Genomic DNA, 13,178 nt, shown 5'->3' on the forward strand with positions numbered 1-13,178 from the left:
ATTCATATGAGGTTATTGAAAACACCATGGCTTGGGTCAGGCATACCTTAGTCCTCAAGCTGACATCTTTGCTCTTCAACACTTTAAAAAGGTCTTGTGAAGCAGATTTGCCTAATGCAATACGTCGTCTGATCTCTTGACTGCTGCTTCCATGAGTGTAGATAGTTGATCCAAGAAGAATGAAGTCCTTGACAACTTCAATGTTTTTGCCATTAATAAGAATGTTGTTATTGGTCCAGTGGTGAGGATTTTTGTTTTCTTTACATTGTAATCCATACTGAAGGCTGTGCTCTTTGATCTTCATCAGTAAATGTTTTAAGTCCTCTTCACTTTCAGCAAACAAGATTGTATCATCTACATATCGCAGGTTGTTAATGAGTCTTCTTCCAATCCTGATGCCACATTTTTCTTCATAGAACACAGCTTCTCATATTATTTGCTCAGCATACAGGTTGAATAAGTATGGTGAAAGAATACAACCTTGTCTCACACCTTTCTTAATTTTTAAACATTCAGTGTTTCCATGTTCTGTTCAAACAACTGCTTCCAGGTACAGATTCCTCATGAGTACAATTAAGTGTTCCAGAATACTCATACTTCACAATGTTGTCCATTGCTTCTCATGATCCACACAATCGAAAGCCTTTGCATAGTCAATTAAGCACAGGTAAACATCTTTCTGATATTCTCTGCTTTCTGCCAAGACCCATCTATCGCTTCAAGAGATAGATGAGGCTTTCTGCTCCCATAAAGATTTACAGCTTGGGAAACCTTATACAGGGTTGCTGTGAATTGAAACTGACTCCATAACACATAACCATCACCATCACCACAACCACTTAGGAATATGGAGTCCTGGTGTGGTGGTGTAGGAAAAGCACTAGACTGCTAACCAAATATTAGGGGTCCAAATCTACCAGCCACTCCTCAGAACTCCTATGGTAGTGGTAGTGGTTGTGTGCCACAGAGTCAATTCTGACTCATAGCAACCCTGTATACGATTTCCAAGTCTGTAAATCTTTATGGGAACAGAAAGCTTCATCTTTGTCCCACAGAGCTGATGGTAGATTTGAACTACTGACCATGTTGTTAACAGCCCAACTTCTAACACACTGAATTTAGATATCATCTAAAGAACAGATTTGATACATTAAACACTAAAGCCAGAAGAAAAGAAGAGTTGTGAGATGACCTCAAGAACATCATAGAGGAAAAAAGCAAAAGGTCATTAAGAAGACAAGAAAGAAGGAAAAGATCAAAGTGGCTGTCAGAAGAGACACTAAAATTTGCTCTCCAACATAGAGATGATAAAGCAAATGAAATAAATTAGGAAGTAAAAGAGCTGAGCAGAAAATTCCAAAGGTCAGCTCAGGAAGACAAAGTCAAATTTTATAATGAAATGTGCAAAGATAGAGCTAGAAAATCAAAAGGGAAGAACACACTCAGCATTTCTCAAGCTGAGGAAACTAAAGAAAAAAATCAAACATCGACTTTCATTATGGAAGGATTCTTGGGAAAATTACTGAATGATGCAGAAAGCATCAAAAGAAGATGGAAGGAATACACAGTCACTGTATCAAAAGGAAATGGTTGATGTCCAACCATTAAAGAGCCAATGATACTGAAGGAAGAAGTCCAAGGTTCATTGAAGGAATCGGCAAAGAACAAAACACCAGGAATTGATGGAATAAAAATTGAAATCTTTCAGGAAAGTAAGGTGTCACTGGAGGCACTCATTCATCTATGCCTAGAAATTTGGAAGACAACTATCTGGTCGACTGATTGGAAGAGATCCGTATTTATGCCCATTCCAAAGAGAGGTGACCCAACGGAATGCAGAAATCATTGGACAATCTCTTTGATATCTCATGTGAGTAAAGTTTTGCTAAAGTTAATACAGAAACAGCTGCAAGCATACATTGACACAGAGCTTCCAGAGGTTCAAGCCGGATTCAGAAGAGGCCATCGAATGAGAGATATCATTGCTGATGTCCAACAGATCTTGGCTGAAAGCAGAGAATATCAGAAAGATGTTTACCTGTCCTTTATTGACTACACAAAGGCTTTCAATTTTTGGATCATGACAAGCTATGGACAACATTGCAAAGTATGAGTATTCTGAAACACTTAATTGTGCTCATGAGGAATCTCTACAAGGACCAAGAGGCAGATGTTCAAATAGAACATGGGATCACTGAATGGTTTAAAGTTAAGAAAGGTGTATGCTGTTGTTGTTGTCAGGTGCTATCAAGTCGGAACCGACTCATAGCGACCCCATGCACAGGAGAAAGAAACAATGTCTGATCCTGGGCCAACCTCACTACCGCTGCCACACTTGAGTCCATCAATGATGCCACCTGGCCAATCCATCTCATTAGAGGTCTTCCTCTTTTTCTCTGACCCTCCACCTTACCTAGCATGACATCCTTCTCCAGCGACTGTTCCCTCCGGACAACATGTCCAAAGTATGAGAGACAAAGCTTAGTCATCTTGGCCTCCAAGGAGCACTCTGGCTGCACTTCTTCCAAAACAGATCTATTGGTTCTTTTGGCAGTCCATGGCACTTTCAGTATTCTCCTCCAACACCACAACTCAAAGGCATCAGTTCTTCTATGATCTTCCTTATTCACTGTCCAGCTTTCGCATCCATATGAGGCTATTGAAAACACCATGGTCTGGGTCAGGCTAGTCCTCAAGTTGACATCTCTGCTCTTCAATACTTTAAAAAGTTCCTGTGCAGCCAATTTGCCCAATGCAATACATCGTCTGATCTCTTGACTGCTGCTTCCGTGAGTGTTGATAGTTGATCCAAGAAGAATGAAGTCCTTGACAACTTCAATCTTTTCTCCATTGATAAGAATGTTGTGTATCGGTCCAGTGGTGAGGATTTTTGTTTTCTTGACATTGAGATGCAATCCATACCGAAGGCTGTGCTCTTTGATCTTCATAAGTAAATGTTTCAAGTCCTCTTCACTTTCAGCAAGCAAGGTTGTATCATGTGCATATCGCAGGTTGTTTGACAGGGTTGGATTCTTTCAACATACGTATTTAAACTGTATGCTGAGCAAATAATATAAGAAGCTCAGTTATATGAAGAAAGATGTAGCATCGAAATTGGAGGAAGACTCATGAAAAACCTGCTATATGCAGATGATACAACCTTGCTTGCTGAAAGTGAGGACTTAAAATATTTACTGATGAAGATCAAAGAGCAGAGCCTTCGGAATGGATTGCATCTCAATGTAAAGAAAACAAAAATCCTCAACACTGGACCGATACACAACATTCTTATCAAGGGAGAAAAGATTGAAGTGGCCAAAGACTTCATTTTTCTTGGTTCAAACATCAACACTCACGGAAGCAGCAGTCAAGAAGTCAAATGACGTATTGCATTATGCAAATATGCTGCACAAGACCTTTTTTAAGTGTTGAAGAGCAAAGATATCAGCTTGAGGACTAAGGCACGCCTGACCCAAGCCGTGGTATTTTCAATAACCTCATATGCATGCGAAATTTGGACAGTGAATAAGGACGACGTAGAAGAATTGATGCTTTTGAGGAGAATATTGTAAGTACCATGGGCTGCCAAAAGAACCAACAGATCTGTGTTGGAAGAAGTGCAGCCAGAGTGCTCCTTGGAGCCCAAGATGGCCAAATTTCGTCTCTCATACTTCAGACATATTGTCAGGAGGGACAGTAGCTGGACAAGGATATCATGTTTGGTAGGGTGGAGGGTCAGAGAAAAAGAGGAAGACTCCCAGCAAAATGGATTTGCAAAGTGGTAGCATCAATGGGCTCAAGCGTGGCAACAATTGTGAAGTTGGCCCAGGCCCAGGCAGTGTTTTGTTCTGTTGTGCATAGGGTCGCTATGAGTCGGTACCAACTCGATGGCACCTACCAACAACAGCATGCTCCGAAAGCTCCTGCAGAAACCCTATACGCAGTTGTTATAAGTCAGAACTGACTTGAAGACACTTAATAGCAAAATCAACAACCACTTGACAATATTGAATTTCATATACAAGTGAGCCAAAAAGACAATTCCCATCTGTGTTTTTGACCTACTTGTCCATTCTTACAAGTGACTTACCTAACTTTTGAACATTTGACTTCATTACTATGTAGACTGCAAACAGATTTGCTTCTGGTCCTTTAGCCTCAGTGGTCTATTTTGAAAATTATATGTTATATAATAAATTGCCTCCTTGAAAATATAAATTTTATATCTTTCAACATGAGACAGCCAAACCAAGTAAAACTAACCATCTTGGTAAACAAAGTGTAGCAGAATACTGTGCTTAAAAACATGTGCTTTGGGGTCAAATGTTGTTGCTATTAAGTGCCATCGAGTTAGTTCCAACTCATAGTGACCCTGTATAGGGATTCCAATGAGCAGCTGGTGGGTTTGAACCACCAACCTTTCAGTTCAAATTGACCTTGTGGTTCAGTGCAATATCCTGGCACAGAACTGGAAATTAGGTCGGTGGTTCAAGCTCACCAAGCACCCCTCAGAAACCATATACAGGGTAGCTATGGGTCAGAACTGAATATCACTTAACAACGACAATTTGACCCCAAATAGATCAGGCCAGTTTCCAGTCCTTCCATATACTGTTGTTTTTAAGTGTCATAGAGATAGTTTTGACCCATAACATCCCTGTAAAGGGTTTCTGAGGAGCAGCTGGTAGGTTTGAACTGCCAGCCTTGTGGTTAGGAGCCTAATGCATATCCTACAGCACCACACCAGGACCCTGGGTAAATAATGATACCTGTCTGAGCCTTGCTTTTCACATCTCTAAAATGGATATAATAATATAACTAAAGGTTGTTAAAAAGGATTAAGTGTTTTAAGATGATAGCAGGCACATAGTTACTGTGAAACAAATGATAGCAATTATCATTTTGCTCTGCACTGAATCATCATTTGGTTTCAAGCATCACTTCTGTGTCTGTTTTTGCAGCTTCAAATACAAGCTGCAAAGTGGATATAATAATATAACTAATGTCTGCTTTTGCAGCTTCACAAAATAGATACTATCTGAAATCTTCTGATGAAAGGTAGTAATCTTACATTTAATGGAGTCTGAATAGTATTTTGGATCCTCCTAAGATTAGTTCTAGCATCTTAAAAACCTTAGAATTTGCCTAACCACACAGACCAAGTCTGTTCCTGAGTGAATGTTAGACTTGCAGGTTCTGGCATGATATGGTGCCTCTAGCCCATTTTTTTTTTTTTTTTTTTTCTCAACCTCTTAAAACTCTAATTCAGTCATTCAAAACCTATTAAACTATGTCTTAATCTATGAGAGCATTCTTTACAATTCTTATTCATTATCTCAGATAAGAGTACGTTCAAAGTAATTTGCTTTAAGAGCTTCTTAGTGCAGTTCCTCTGAATAATAACCTACATGGAGCCAAGAGTGCTCTATAAACTACTTAAACTTCCCCATTCTCAAAGACTAAAGTCATCAGGCATGCTTAGGAATTCCAGCGAAAAAATACAGTATGTGATGATGTTTTTTTCTTGAATCTGTCTATGTATTCCCTCTCTGTTGAAGCAATGATGCGTTTTCAGAAGGAAGTAGACAAAAGAAAAATAATAAGGGTTTATTAGACAGTTGTGGTTATCTGATGACCGATAAACTAGTTACATGAAATTCTGCACTAAGATGAACTTGATTTTCACACAATAGCAATTGCTGCAATCCTTTTTAGAAAACAGTGATGGTGTAATTGAAGTCATCTATTCTAAGTCACTGATCTCCTTTGAGATAGTGCAAGAAGAGTTATCACATGTTTATTTTACTGGTGTGGCACTGAAGCAGAAACATTGGACTGCTAACCACAAGGTCGATGGTTTAAACCTACCAGCTGCTGCTTGGGTCTCTATGAATGGCACCAACTCAATGATGCTAACAACAACAACACAGTTTTAGTAAATTTTAAAAGGACAGTGAGTACATTGTTAAAAATGTTTTTAAAACCTGCAAATGAAAATAAAGTTATATGGCTACTCTCCATCTCTCAGCATATATGGGCACTGCTGTTGTTGTTAACTGCCTTTGACTTGGTTCCAACTCATAGGGCTTCTGAGAAATGGTTGGTGAGTTTGAACCACTGATCTTGTGGTTCAAACCAACCTTGTGGTCCAGTGTTTATCCTAGAGTGCCACACTAGGACTCCATTTGCTCATTACTTCATTATAATCTGTACGATATATCGTTCTTTGCTTTACACTCACATTTTTTTTTGTTTGTTTGTTTTTTGGTGTATGTATATGTACATGTTCTAAAACATGGTAGGAAATATGTTATAGTAGAAAGAATATAAACTTTAGAGCCAGGAAAACTAGGGTCAGATTCTAGATCTGACACTTACTAAGCCACTGTTACTTCATCTATTAGAGGAGTGGTAATAATAACTGCTTTTCATGGCAAAACCCAAATTAAATGAAATAGCATTTTATAAAATACTCAATACACAGGAGGTGCTCAATAGTTTTCTTTCCCACAGAACTTAGTACACAATGAGAAGTCAATAAAGTTGTTATATGAACCTGGACTGGTCTTAATTAAACATTTAGTGAGGCATAATGTTAAATATTTTGAGCATGAGCCTCTAGCAATTCTAGGCCTTAATCTCAATAGAATGGCCCTTCAGTATCGTTACTGGCTACTTTCAGGGCTGACGCTGCAAAATTGGTTTTCTCTGCAATCTGATAAGACCAGCCTCCATGTTTAACCTAAACTACCCATATATAGGAGGAACAGCTGCAACCTCACATCAGTTTCCCATGCCTTCTGAAATGGCCCTTTCCTCCTTAGTCATCACTATATTACATAAGGGGGAGTACTCTTCTCCTTGAAGGGAAAGACTAAGGAAAGAGCACCTCCCATTAACATATAATTATACCAGTTTAAAACAAAGGACTACCTCTTTTAAAAACTGACCTACTTGATTTGTGCTTTAATTTTTCTCAGTCTTACAAGTTCCTTTCCTCTTTATGATTTTCCATTTTTGCATGCTTCTCAAACTTTAGTGCAAATAAGAACCACCTTGAGTAACTTTCTAAAATATAGATTCCCATGCCTCAATCAGAGATTCATCAGAATTTCTGAGATGAGAGCTGGCCTTCTATATTTTAATAAGTACTCAGGTACACTTAATGCAGAGGGTCCATGGCCCACATTTTAACAGATACTTCTTACTCTAGTACATGAAATTTAAATTTGCCCATTTTGTCTCATTTAAATATTATTTATTTCATCTTCATCTATCTAAATGTGTGTAGAAGTTAGAGTCTATAAATTCTGTGGAACTTTAATTTAAAAAGAGATTTCTGGTGATTATAACTACCATATAATAAATACATACTCTTTTCTTCACAAACCTCTTCCCCATAAATGTAGTCCAGATGAAATTTTGTTTAACCTTTTGCCTTGTTTGCGGATGTGTGTGAATGTTTATAAAATTCATATGTTGGTCTCTTAATGTTCAAAAAATAGTATAAAATAGCAGGGGGAAATGGCAACCTAACAATAACGTCAACCTGATATAGGTTTTTTAATAGTCTAAAAAAGTGGTTCTCATTCAGACAGGAGAAGAACAGAAAGACGTACCAGAAATTCGGCCAAGAGGAGGCAGCATGCCATTTATAAAAATGTCTTGCTTGTTCAGTACATGCCTTCCCAGTTATATATTAATGTCCTTAAAAATGAATTCTGTATCTATCACACAGTATTTTAATTACACCTCTTTCTTCAAAGCATTCTGATGGTAAATTTACTACAGCAGGTTTGTATAGAACACTTCATACCTTTCAAACAACCATCTTTTTTATATGGTCTAGGTCTGTGGCTCTGTAGGATAAGCACTGGACTGCTAACCTCAAAGTTGATAGTTCAGACCCATCAGCTGCACCTTGGAAACTCTTTATAGGGTCACTCTAAGTTGCAATTGATTCGATGGAACTTAACAACAACAGGTCCACTCAAAGGAGACCTGGAAGCACCATAGCTAAGTACTTAGCTGCTAACCGAAAGTCTGGCAGTCCAAATCCACTCAGTGGTTCTGCATGAGAAAGACCTGGTGATCTGCTCCAATAAATATCCCCCAAACCAAACCCACTACCATCCAGTCAATTCCTACTCATACTGACCCAGAAAGGATCATTATGAGCAGAATACCTCTTCTTTCTCCCATGGAGCAGATGGTGGATTTGAACTGCTGACTTTGTAGTCAGGGCCCAACTCATAACCCACTGTATGGGGCAGCTCTACTCTGTCACATGAGGTGGCTATGAGTCAAAATTGAATCGAAGGCAGGTAACAACTAAGATCCATTCAAACATACGTATGCTCCATTTGCTGTTATACAATTTTCAGAACACACAGTAATTCTCTTCTTCAGATATACCTCCCACCTCCTCGGAAACCCTGTACAGGGTCGCTATGGGTCGGACCCGACTCGATGGCACTTAACAACAACAACAACAACTCTGAAGCAATACTCTAAAAAATAGACACATCTTTTGCTACAAATTACAGACAACATGTAGAGAAATGTACTCCAATAATCCCCAAACTCAAACCAAATTTATGTTGTCAAGTCAGTTCAAACTCTCGTGGACTTCATGTGTTACAGAGTAGAATTATTCCATAGAGTTTTCTTAGCTGTAATCTTTATGGAATCAGATAGTCAGGTCTTTCTTCAGTGGTGCTCTATTGTTGTTAAGTGCCTTCGAGGCATTTCCAACTCAAGGCAACCCCGTATAGGGGTCAAGGAGCAGCTGTTGGGTTTGAACCATCAGTCTTGCAGTTAGCTGCAAGTGCTTATACTACAGTGCTTATACTACAGTGCCACACCAGGACACCAAACTTTAGGTTAATGGTGGTAGTGGTAATGTGCCATGGAGTCCATTCCGACTCATAGCGACCCTGTATAGTGTTTCCGAGGCTGTAAATCTTTACGGGAGCACAAAGCCTCATCTTTCTCCTGGGGAACAGCTGGTAGTTTTGAACTGCTGACCCTGAGGTTAGCAGTCCAATTCATAATCACTATGCTATCAGAGTTCCCTTAGGGTAATGTTGTTGTTGTTGTTGTTAAGTGCCGTCGAGTCGATTCTGACCCATAGAGACCCTGTATAGGGTTTCCAAGGAGCAGATGATGAGCTGAACCATTGATTTTGCAGTTCAAATGACTTTGCAGTCTGATGCATTAGCTCACAGCGCCACACCAGGACTTCTTTAGGTTAATAGTAAGTGAAAACAATAGTAGCGTGCAAACAATCTGTGCCACTCAGAGAACCAGGAATCCTCATATGTCATCTTACAGGGCCTTTACACATTTAGATTAAAATTTCAACTCGCTCAGATACAAGGTGAACAAGAGCTGGAATGTATTTCATAAACTGACTTTGGCAAAGCCTTTCTTGAAACACTGTTTTCTATAGTAATATCCTTAAAGATAATGCAGGAAAAGAGGGTAGGACAAAACAATCATGAATAATAAAATTTTTGCAAAAACAGGGAACCTAGAGAATTCTAATAAATTTGAAATGTCTATGACTCTTAGTTGCTTTGTATGGAGAAAAAAAATTAAACTTCTCATATCAAGTATGAAGAAATTTCTATCAATGATGGAACCAAGTGTTTGGGTTTTTTTCTCATAAAATGAGGATCGCAGACTCCATTAGATGTTTTACACTTTTCAAGCTGTCCTTAAAATAAAAATGAATAAAAAAAGATATGCCAAACACCAATTGGAGAAAATAAAAGATTAATCTGAAGCTAAAATGATCTTCAGATTCTAAACAAATACATGAAAACCTGTTAACTGATTCACTTCTAATCTCAAAAGAATTTACTTATTTACTTGAGAAGCTCACTGTGGCCAGGCATATCACTGGACTTATTTTGAAAATCCAACCAGAATAACATATTCACATTCTCTTGTTTAAGTTGATTATTAATCATTCACGACATCTATAATATTTTTAATTTTAACTCTTTACTTCCAGAAATGAATATAATTTGTACCTGTAAGATTTTTAATTTAATATTTTCTCATATGTTCATTTGAAAATAAAGATACTTCCTCAAGACTAATACAGCCCAACCTAAAAACATTAGATCTTCCTTTTGAAACAAATAAAGGGACAGCTGTCAGGCAAAGTGTGTCTTTATCTTTTGTAGAACCCTTAAGGTACATTGAAAAAGTCTTTGGGGTGGAGTATGAGGGAGGACAGCAAACATTCATACATAAATAGAAATCTATTGCTTAAAGTAATTTCAAGTAAAATGTCAAAATTATTTGAGATATTAAAAGTAAATTGAAGAGATACACATTTCTTAGTGTGGCATATGCCATTTTAAGCTACAAGTCACATACAGACAGGAAGAAAAATGGAACTCACCGATACATTGCTGACCAGCGAGAAAGACTCCTGTAGAGAGTGAGGTCTGAAGTCAAGTGTGTACATCCCAGCTCCATCAGTGACTTTGTGGGCTGAATTGAGGTGAAGAAAGAAGTCACTGATGAGCTAAATAAATAAAACCAGTCTGACAAGTTTTGACTAGCGTAATGGGGACTGGTTGTATGACTAGTAGACATAGACAAAATTTATACAGAGCTCAAATAATTGAGAAGCACTTTCTAGGAGTGAGAATGTGAAAGCAGCTATCTGAAGAAAGTAATATTTAAAAAGATAAATATAAGCCAGAATCTTTTTTAAAATCCAGATGTTTAAATCTAAACAGAAATTTGAAAAGCATCTTGTTTAGCCTTCTTATGATTTCACAGAGGAAATTGGTTTAATTAAGTTAAGTGGCTTAATGAACATAAGTGAACCATCAAATTCGAATTCACATCCACATTTGGATCTCAACTGACATTGATTCCCTTTCCAATGTATAATACATGCATCTTCCTTTGGTATTAACTAGAAGTCTTCCTTTGGTATTAACTAGAAATCAACTGTTAGAAATAGTTTAGGACCAGAAAAGCAATAATATCTTGAAGTTATGTGGCATCATTCTAGAAATTCAAGATGTTTACAAATATTAACTTCTAATGGCTGTGTCTGTGTGCCGTGGAGTCGGTTCCGACTCATAGAGACCCTGTACAGGGTTTCCGAGGCTGTAAATCTTTATGGGAGAAGAACGCCTTATCTTTCTCCTGCAGAACAGCTGGTAGTTTTGAACTGCTGACCTTGAGGTTCTCAGCCCAATTCGTAACCACTATGCTACCAGAGCTCCTTAACTTCTAATAGAGATGGTAAATTGTTTTTATTATATTGCAGAAAGACATGTTTTCCTACAATGATTCACTACTCTCTGTTTCTAAAAAATAAGTGTTTCATTTAAAAAGGTGCTCACACATGTATATGCAAATATCTGTGTCTGCAAAGTATAAAGTTTAAATTGATTCACATAATTCCATAAACTAGATTAGGTATTTCTTCTCTGAGTTCTTATGGTATCATAATATATACGACATAATATTGTTGTTATTTTGTAATTTATTTACTTGTATCTCAATAGCACTAGACTGTGAATTCTTGACAGTAATAGGTCTCAAGTTATACATGAAATAAAGGAAACGCAGCAGAAAAGGATGTTTGTGGTCAATCCTTAAAGTTGCCACAATGTAAATAAATAAATGCTGTTTAATGTTGTTAAGTGCCGTCAAGTCAACATTATAATGAAATGTGGAAACACCTGGAAATAGAAACCAAAATAGTAGAACACACTTGACATTTCTCAAGCTGATAGAGCTGAAGACCTCTTTAGAGTGTTAGATAGCAAAGCTATCAGTTTGAGGAATAAGGTGTACCTGGCCGAAGCCATGGTATTTTCAATTGCCTCATATGTATGTGAAAGATGGACAATGTTTAAAGAACACAGTAGAAGAAGTATTGATACATTTGAATTACGGTGTATATAAGAATATTCAAAATACCATAGACTACCAGAATAACAAACAAATCTAATTTGGAAGAAGTACAGCCAGAATGCTCTTTAGATGCCAGAATGACGAGACTTGGTCTCTCATACTTTAAACATATTATTTGGAGGTGCCAGTCCATGGAGAAGGACATTATGCTTGGTAAAGTGGAGGGTCAGAGAAAAAGAGGAGGAGCCCCAAGGAGATGGACTGACACAGTGGCAGAAGCAAAGGGCTCAAACTTGACAATTGTGAGGATGGTGTTTCATTCTGTTGAGGATAGGTCTCTATGAGTCACAACAGACTTGATGGCATCTAACAATAGCAACAGCATGGGCAACAAATCTCCAAATGCCTGTCTCAACAAATTTCCAAATGTTGTACTCTGGTGGTTTGCATGTTTCTTTGATACTAGAATGCATGGCACTGTTATTATAAATACCTGAAGGGTTACCAATGGTGAACAAGTTTCAGCAGAATTTACAGATTAAAAGCAGACTAAAAGAAGGAATAGATGGTCAACTTCTAAGGGATTAGCCACAGAAAACCTATGAACAGCAGAGAAACATTACCTGATATACTGCAGGAAGATGAACCCCTTAGGTTGAAAGGCATTCAAAATACAATTTTAAAAGAGCTGCTGCCTATTCAAAGTCCTGGTGTGGCGCTGTAGGTTAATGAACTGGACCGCAAGGTCAGTTTGAATCACAAGCTTGGCAGTTCAAGCTCACCAGTCAGTCTTTGGAAACTCTATGCAGGGTCACTATGAGTCTGAATTGACTAGAAGGCTCTTAACAACAACAACTCAAAGTAGACCTCAATGTCATGGATGGAGCAGAGCTTTCAAGACCTTCATTTATTGATGGGACACAACACAAAATGAGAAGAAACAGCTGCAAATATCCATATATAATTGTGTTATGGAATGTACCAAGTTGTTGTTGTTGTTAGGTGCCATCGAGTCAGCACCAACTCATAGCAGCCTTATGGACAGAATAACACTGCTCGATTCTGGGCCAACCTCACTACTGTTGCCACACTTGAATCCATCAATATTGCCACTTAGCCAATCCATCTCATTGGGGGTCTGTGTCTTTTTCTCTGACCCTCCACCATACCAAATATGATATCCTTCTCCAGCACTGGTCCCTCCTGACAATATGTCCAATGTATGAGAAACAAAGTTTGGCCATCTTGGCCTGCAAGGAGCACTCTGGCTGCATTTCTTCCAAAAT

The sequence above is a fragment of the Chrysochloris asiatica genome, unplaced genomic scaffold (assembly GCF_000296735.1).
Source record: "Chrysochloris asiatica unplaced genomic scaffold, ChrAsi1.0 scaffold00254, whole genome shotgun sequence".
NCBI lineage: Eukaryota > Metazoa > Chordata > Mammalia > Afrosoricida > Chrysochloridae > Chrysochloris > Chrysochloris asiatica.